The sequence below is a fragment of the Otolemur garnettii genome, unplaced genomic scaffold (assembly GCF_000181295.1).
Source record: "Otolemur garnettii isolate 467f Iridium unplaced genomic scaffold, OtoGar3 scaffold00006, whole genome shotgun sequence".
Lineage (NCBI taxonomy): Eukaryota > Metazoa > Chordata > Mammalia > Primates > Galagidae > Otolemur > Otolemur garnettii.
This window is the reverse complement of record NW_003852401.1, coordinates 43,783,048-43,790,739: the sequence shown is the minus strand read 5'-3', so window position 1 is coordinate 43,790,739 and position 7,692 is coordinate 43,783,048.

Below are 7,692 nucleotides of genomic sequence, written 5' to 3'. Positions count from 1 at the left end.
TCTGTTTAAGAATTCCTTCTGTTGGCTCGGCGCTGTAACTCGAGCGGCTAAGGCACCAGCCACATATACCAGAGCTGGCAGGGTCGAATCCAGCCCAGATCTGCCAAACAACAACGACAACTACAACCAAAAAGTGGCCAGACGTTGTAGCAGGTGCCTATAGTTCCAGCTACTTGGGAGGCTGAGGCAAAAGAATCGCTTAAGCCCAGGAGTTGGAGGTTGCTGTGAGCTGTGATGCCACTGCACTCTACCCAGGGTGACAGCTTGAGGCTCTGTCTCAAAAAAAAGAAGAATCCCTTCTGTTATACACTGTAACTCATGCCTGAGTGAAAAATATCTTATCACATGCATTTTCTCTGTAAGGCACATCATAGCCTTGCACTTAGACTAGGCAGTGCCTCAACACCATGCTTCTTCTTCTTTTTTTTTTTTTTTGTAGAGATAGAGTCTCACTTTATCGTCCTTGGTAGAGAGCTGTGGCGTCACAGCTCACAGCAACCTCCAACTCCTGGGCTTAGGTGATTCTCTTGCCTCAGTCTCCCAAGTAGCTGGGACTACAGGCGCCCCCACAACACCCAGCTATTTTTAGAGATGGGGTTTTGCTCCAGCTCAGTCAGAGCTAGTCGTAAACTCAGGCAATTCATCCACTTCAACCTCTCAGAGTGCTGGAATTATAGGCATGAGCCACCTCACCTGGCCTTCTGTTCATTTTTAATTAAAGCAAATCATTCTGGGTAGTAACTCCTTTTCTCAGTCCCTAGTTGTTTTGAATAAAAATTCAGGCAGGATGTGGTGGCTCATACCTGTAATCCTAGCACTCTGGGAGGCTAAGGTGGTAGGACTGCTTGAGGTCAGGAGTTCCAGACCAGCCTGAGCAAGAATGAGACTCTATCTCTACTAGAAATAGTAAAAATTAGCCAAATATATTGGGGTATGCCTGTAGTCTTAGCTGCTCAAGAGGCCGAGGCAGGAGGATTGCTTGAGCACAGGAATTGGAGGCTGCAGGACACCTTGATGACATCACTGTACTCAGCCCAGGTGACAGAACAAGACTGTGTCTCAAAACAAAAGCAAAACCAAAAAAAAACCCCAAACCTAAAAAACAAGTAAATGAGTAGAGAAGTGAGACGATAAAGGAAAAAGAGTCTATGGGTAGTAACTTGGGGCAAGGCAAAGAACTGGCAGATATAGTCTAGATAGTAAATTTTGTTAATACAGATTCCTCTAGTGTAGGGTGACCAGACGTCCCGCTTTTTAACAATTTGTCCCACTTCCCGCAGCATTTTAAAAAAGTCCCGATTTTTGGAATGAATGCATGAACGGGCGGGAGAACAGGAAGGGACTATACAGTTTTCGGCTGCCATGTGGCTATTTCGCCAGGATATGAGTTTTATATTATTTTTGTTAATTTTATAATGTTAAACTGTAATAATAACAAATAATTGTTGAGAAGTGATTATGGAGAACTGCTTATCAAGGTTTGCATTGTTGTCAGGCCCTGCCCTGCTCCATCCCCTGCCCCGCCCCCACCCCGCCTCCCCAGCCATGTTGTCCGGCTTTACCAATGTTAAAATCTGGTCACCCTACTCTAGCGTCATCTCCTCTGGCTGGCCTAAAGCCATCTCCACTGGTTACCTTCCCTCTCCCTGCTAGAAAGGGAAGGAGGGCCCCTTCTATTTTTATAAATCTACCCCCTGCTTTTGGGAGATGAGGGAGGGCAGATAGTGTTCCTGAATTGGCTGCTTCACCATCTGCAGCTCCATAGGCCTTCGCCTTGTGTGAGGCATTGTCTGGCCTCCCATACAAGGCCCCATGTTCTACCTCTGCTGCTGCTCTAAACAGCAGTGGCCATGGTGACAAGTCCTCAGGGTACAAAGTCACAACTGGTTTATTTACATAGACAGAAGGCAGTTAGGCACGTCAATTGTCCACAGCCCATGTTTCTCCAGTCCTGTCCCCTGTCTCTCTTCCTTCTCTCTTCTAGTCCCTCTTACCTCAAGTCAATGCTGGGCCTTCTCCTCCGTTAGTCTCAAGACTGCCACATCTGAACCCTGTGTTTTTGGCCTGCTCAGCTTCCTGCTGACACCCCCTGTTCTAGTCAGATTGCCTACCTCTTTTGTTGTACTTTTGTGAGTAATACTCTAGCTATGAAAAATATGGGCACTGCTCTCTACTCACCCACATCAGTCAAGGGTCCACTAAAGTCCCTCAAGTCTATGAAATCTTTTCTCGTGCCAATCTGTACTGTTCTTTTCTCAAACTTTTATCAATTGTCCTGCATACTTGAGCATCTCAAAAGTTCAATCAGCCTATTTGGACCCAATCTAGGTAACCCTGAGACCATGTGGTTAGATGCTGTGACTGATGGTCCCCCCAGACTGACCCCAAGCAGATCACCCTGCAATAGGGAGTGATTGTCAGCCGGCAAAGTTGGCAAGTGGATGGGAGAAAAGCAGCTTCTCAAAGGAAGGAAGGTAGTGATAGAAACAATGACCATCTGCAAAAACAAGGATCCAAATCTATTTGGCCTTTGGTGTAGTGAAAACAAAAAGTTTTAGAAGCTATAAAAATGAGAACTGAACTCTCAGCCAGTGGTAACTGCCGAAGGACACACTAATTTGAATGATACTGATTTCACTTAATTATATCTTCTTTCATTTGAGTGTCTGTACAAATTTTATCATAACCAGATGGCATGGAATATCTAAGATGGCACTACTGTCCTCCTTTTTTTTTTTTTTTTTAAAGAGGAGTACATTGAGTCTTGGAGAAATGAAAAACCAAACCCAACTAAACCCAAAAAACAAAAACCCCAATCCTATCTAATAACATTAACAGCTCCGTTGCCAGGCAAAGACTTTTCAGTCTTGTATTCTCCACAATGGAGATGTCTAAAGTATAAAATTTCAGAGGATTTTTTTATTAGGAGGTGACATTAGGGCATGTAGTTGCTAAGGTATGAATGTGTGTTGCCCCAAATTTATGTTGAAACCCCACCAATACGATAATATTAGGAAGTGGGGCCTGTGGGAAGAGATTAGATAACGTGGGTAGAACCCTCCTGGATGGGATGAGAATATCACAAAAGAGGCCCCAGAGAGCTGCCTTCTCTCTTCCACCATGTGAGGCCACAGCAAGAATGTGCCATTTATGGAACAGCAGGCTGCCCTTACCAGGCATGGTGTCTGCTGGCGTCTTGACTGGGGACTTTCCAGCCTTTAGAGCTGTGAGAAATAAATTTGTTGTTTTTAAGCCATCCAGTCTATGTTTTCTTATTACAGCTGCCAAAGAGTAAGAGAGCAGATTTACTTGTTTTCTTTTCCCAGTGTTTTCAATGAAAAGTCTTCACATCATTTCAGGAATAAAGCAGAAGAAGAAAAGCTGTTTAAATGGAAGGAGTATACCCACATAAGGAATAAAAATTCTGCTTCCAAGGTCCAGTGCAGTGGCTCACACCTGTAGTCTTAGCACTCTGGGAGACTGAGGCAAGAGGATCATTTGGGCTCAGGAGTTCAAAAATAGCTTGAGCAAGGCTAGGCCCCGTCTCTACCAAAAATAGAAAAATTAGCCAGGTATTATGGCAGGCACCTGTAGTCCCAGCTAGTCCAGAGGCTGAGCCAAAAGGATCACTTGAGTCTGGGAGTTTGAGGTTGTTGTGGGCTAGGCTGAGGCCTCGACACTCTAGCCTGGGCAACAAAGCGAGACTCTGTCTTAAAAAGAAAAAAGAAAAAATTCTGCCTCCAAATGTGTATGGTGGATTTCCTTGCCAATGTTTTGCTTTCTCGTCAGTCACAGATCTCCACTTATGTCTGTTTCTAAAGGTGCCTGTTCTCATATTACATAATTGCTGAACAGAGAGCTGTTAGATACTACTACCCACATAGAGGGAGGTGAAGCGAAACATTCCCCCCTTATTTTCTTTTGCCACCAAGTTTCTGACTCATAGAGCGGCTAAAAAAAAGTATTGTCTTCTGAGCCTTGTATCTAACTTTGGTGTTTCCTTGAAACGTATTCTTTGAAAATGATTTTTAATAGATAATATTTTCACAGATAAAAAATAAAAAACTGTTAGTGTGGAGTGAAAAATCTTACACTCTGTTCACTGTCTTTTTAGATCTCACTACTCCATACTTAACCCCTACTTAATCAGAGTTATGACCCACTTAAGGACTCAGGACATAGCCTAATAGGCCTCAAAAAGCTTTAAGCAAGGGAGTAACACAATCACATGTGCATTTTAGACAAATCCCTCTAATCAATCAACAATATGAAGTCACCAATTGAAACAAGCAGTACATTGGGCTTAAGGGCAATACACACACGGGAGTTTGGACTCTCAGAGAACCTGCAAAGACCCTAAAAATGTTAGAACTCAAGGCAGTATAAATGCTTATATTTCCTAAGAAATCTGGAAAGGAATCTTAGGGTCTTAAAAGAGGTGGTAGGTTTCAAATGGGAGAGAGGCCATGTGCAGCCTGAACCACTTGGAAGAGAAAGTTGTTGAAAATAAATCTGGAAAGACAGATTAGGGATATATGTAGAAGGCTTCAAATGTCTAGCTGAGGAGTTTGACATGTTTCCATATAGGAGGTATAGAGCCATTGATAATTTCTTTCTTCTTCTTTTTTTTTTTTGAGATAGAGTCTTACTTCGTTGCCCTCAGTAGAGTACTATGGCGTCATAGCTCACAGCATCCTCAAACTTTTGGGCCTAAGTGATCCTCTTGCCTCAGCCTCCCAAGTAGCTGGGTCTACAGGCACCTGCCACAGTGCCCATCTATTTTTAGAGATGGGGTCTTGCTCTTTCTCAGGCTGGTCTCAGACTCTTGAGCTCAAGCAATCCACATGTCTCTGCCTCCTAGAGTGCTAGGATTATAGGCATGAGCCACCACAGCCAGCTCATTGACAATTTCTAAGCAAAATAGCTTGCTCTGCTAGCATAATGGATAAATTAGGGGGGGAAAATTGTACTAAGAAAAAACCAGAAGCCTTTCATGGTGTTGCTAATGTAAATGTTAGCAATGAGAATCAGGGGAACAGTTTTTACTAAAGAAAACCAATGTAGAGTTGAAAAGACTACCCAAATATGTGAGGGGGATAATAGATAGGGTCAAGAATACCAACACAGGTGAGATGGTGAAACACAGTGAAATGTCACTATATCGCGCACAATTTCCCTATAATAACATGGAGCAGTGCTTCTCAAGGTATGTAGGCAGGCTGGAATTGAACTACGACCTACATGTTATCTAATCTGCACAGAAAATGAAAGTGTTTAGAAATTTTTAAGTTAATAGTAATTCTATGTCTGTTGAATTTAATAATAAAAAATTGACCTCATATTATCTTTAAAAATTTTTTTTAGTAATTGTCCTTCACACTATTTTATAAAGTATGGCTCTGTCAAAGATCAGAAATTGAAAAAGTGGTCCTTTAGCACAGATAGTTTGAGAAACACTCCCAGAGTATTTAACTTGCACCCAAAACCTAAGTAGATTACCTTTGTAAATACACATTCAAAAATAAACACAAATTTGAATATGGATTAGATATTAGAGATTACATATTTATTGTGAATTTTCTTAGTCTGACTAATACTATGCTGTGTAAGAGAATGATATTTTGTAGATAAGGCGGATATGGGTGCTGACAGATTTAGTGGTAAATTATCATGATGCCTGCAATTTATTGAATGGTATAAGCAAAAGAAAGACACAGCACACAGCCCATACAAATACAGCTAAAGCAAGTATGGACAGATTTAACAGTGGTTGAATTTAAGGAGTCAAAATAAGGATAAGGACACTATACTTTCAAGTTTTCAAAACATAATGTCAAAAAATGCTTAAATAAGTAGCACATAACAAATGCAAAGTCCTCCATACCTCAAAGTCACCAAGTCAGTACCTGAGGGATGACTTTTAGATCCTCACCTTCCTCAAAGCAATTCAGTTTATCAAGGCTGAAACAGAAAGGCAAGGCCATACTTTAAAGGGGGCCATGCATCTTGTCCAAGGCGAGTCAAGGGTGTGTCCTAAATACATCACTGAATAATCAAGTCAGATAAAACCCACTCAGAGGAGAGGGCAGAAGTCAGGGCAATGAAGGCAGCTAGTACCATTAAATAGAAAAGGAGATCACAGAAAGTTATGGTTTATATTTTAAACCCAAATAAGGCACTGTGGAGGAAAGTTTCAGTAATATCAAACCCAGGGATCCCCACAAGAAACCACCGTTAACCAGCGTTTTAACACTCCACTGATTGTCTCCACCAGCCTCGCCAGGTTCCTCGGCTGAGAAAGTGCCTGTCAGTGGCAGCTACAGGTCCTGTTACCCCGATGGCTTTTCTTTACTAACTACCATTTTTAAAATTAGAGAATAGAAAAACTACCCTTTCATGAAGCTATCTTATTTCTTTACTCCAATTCGCAGAAATTGTGCATCAGGGTCCTTGGCACTTCTCCTGGTGTTCCAGGAAGGCTTCAACCATTGGGAGCTTTGGAAGGGGGAGCCTCCCACCCCAGGCCTGAGCCACAGGCCACCCCAGGCCTGAGCCACAGGCCCTCCCAGGAATGAATCGCAGAGGACACAGCAAGGCCGCACCTCCTCCCTCCTCCCCCGCCATGGCCACTAACTGTAAGAGCCCCTGGGTCCCACACTCACCGGCACGCCGCCTTCAGGTCAGCCTCTAGGCTTCAGCCCAGATCCCAGGCGACCCCGGTATCCTCCCGGTGAGAGTCAGCGACCTCTCCACGGCCCGAGGGCTCCCGCCGCAACAAGTCGCCAGCCTGTGCAGGCCACCACGCCACAGCTCCCCAAAGGCGCCCACATGGAAATCGCGCCTGTTCAGCTCCAGAAGCTCAAACTCTGGAAAGTCATAGCCACCAGTGCTGTGCACCGGATCCTGCACGCACCCTGCAGCTCGTTGGGCCGCCAGGAGCTGCCTAGAGCCGCCTTAGGCCTGGTTCCTGCTCCTTTCCCCGCAACAGCCAGATCAGGGCCTCGCAGGGGCTGATGGGACTTCTAGTCGCCTGCAGGGCCCAACCCTTGGCTGGTTCCAGGCCCCTTGCGGTTAAATGAGTGTCGCACTGGCTGGTAAGGCCTCGCCTGACATTGGCTTCTTCTCTTGGGCTGGAGTATGCGGGACTTCTCGTCCACTCCAGGGTTAGCAGGGTGCTCCGCTAGCTCCCTGGCCTGGAGCCTGAGAAACAAGGCCAGCATCAGGGGCAGGAGCAGCCCCAGGCCCCTGGTTCACTTGCATGTGCGTGTGTGTGCATTACTGCACATGTGGAGTTGCAGAGCACCTACTCTGTGTCACGCGCTGTGCATTATTCACCCTAATGGGTATTTTTTTTTTTAATCACATCACTCAGGTGCAAGTGGCTCATGCCAATAATCCTACCACTTGGGGAGTATCACTTGAGGTCAGAAGTTAGGGACCGGTCTGAACAAGGCCAAGATCCCAGTGTGGAGCCTGACCAACTCCATCTTGTACATGGTTTAAAACTGCAGTCCCACTGCCCCTCCCCTCACATATTGTTATGGGGCCCCTGAGCACTGTACACCCTGCAGGAACAGAAAGATAAGTTTTTATTTTTTTAAATTTTTTTTTGAGACAGAGCCTCAAGCTATCCCCCTGGGTAGAGTGCTGTGGCATCACAGCTCACAGCAACCTCCAACTCCTAGGCTCAAG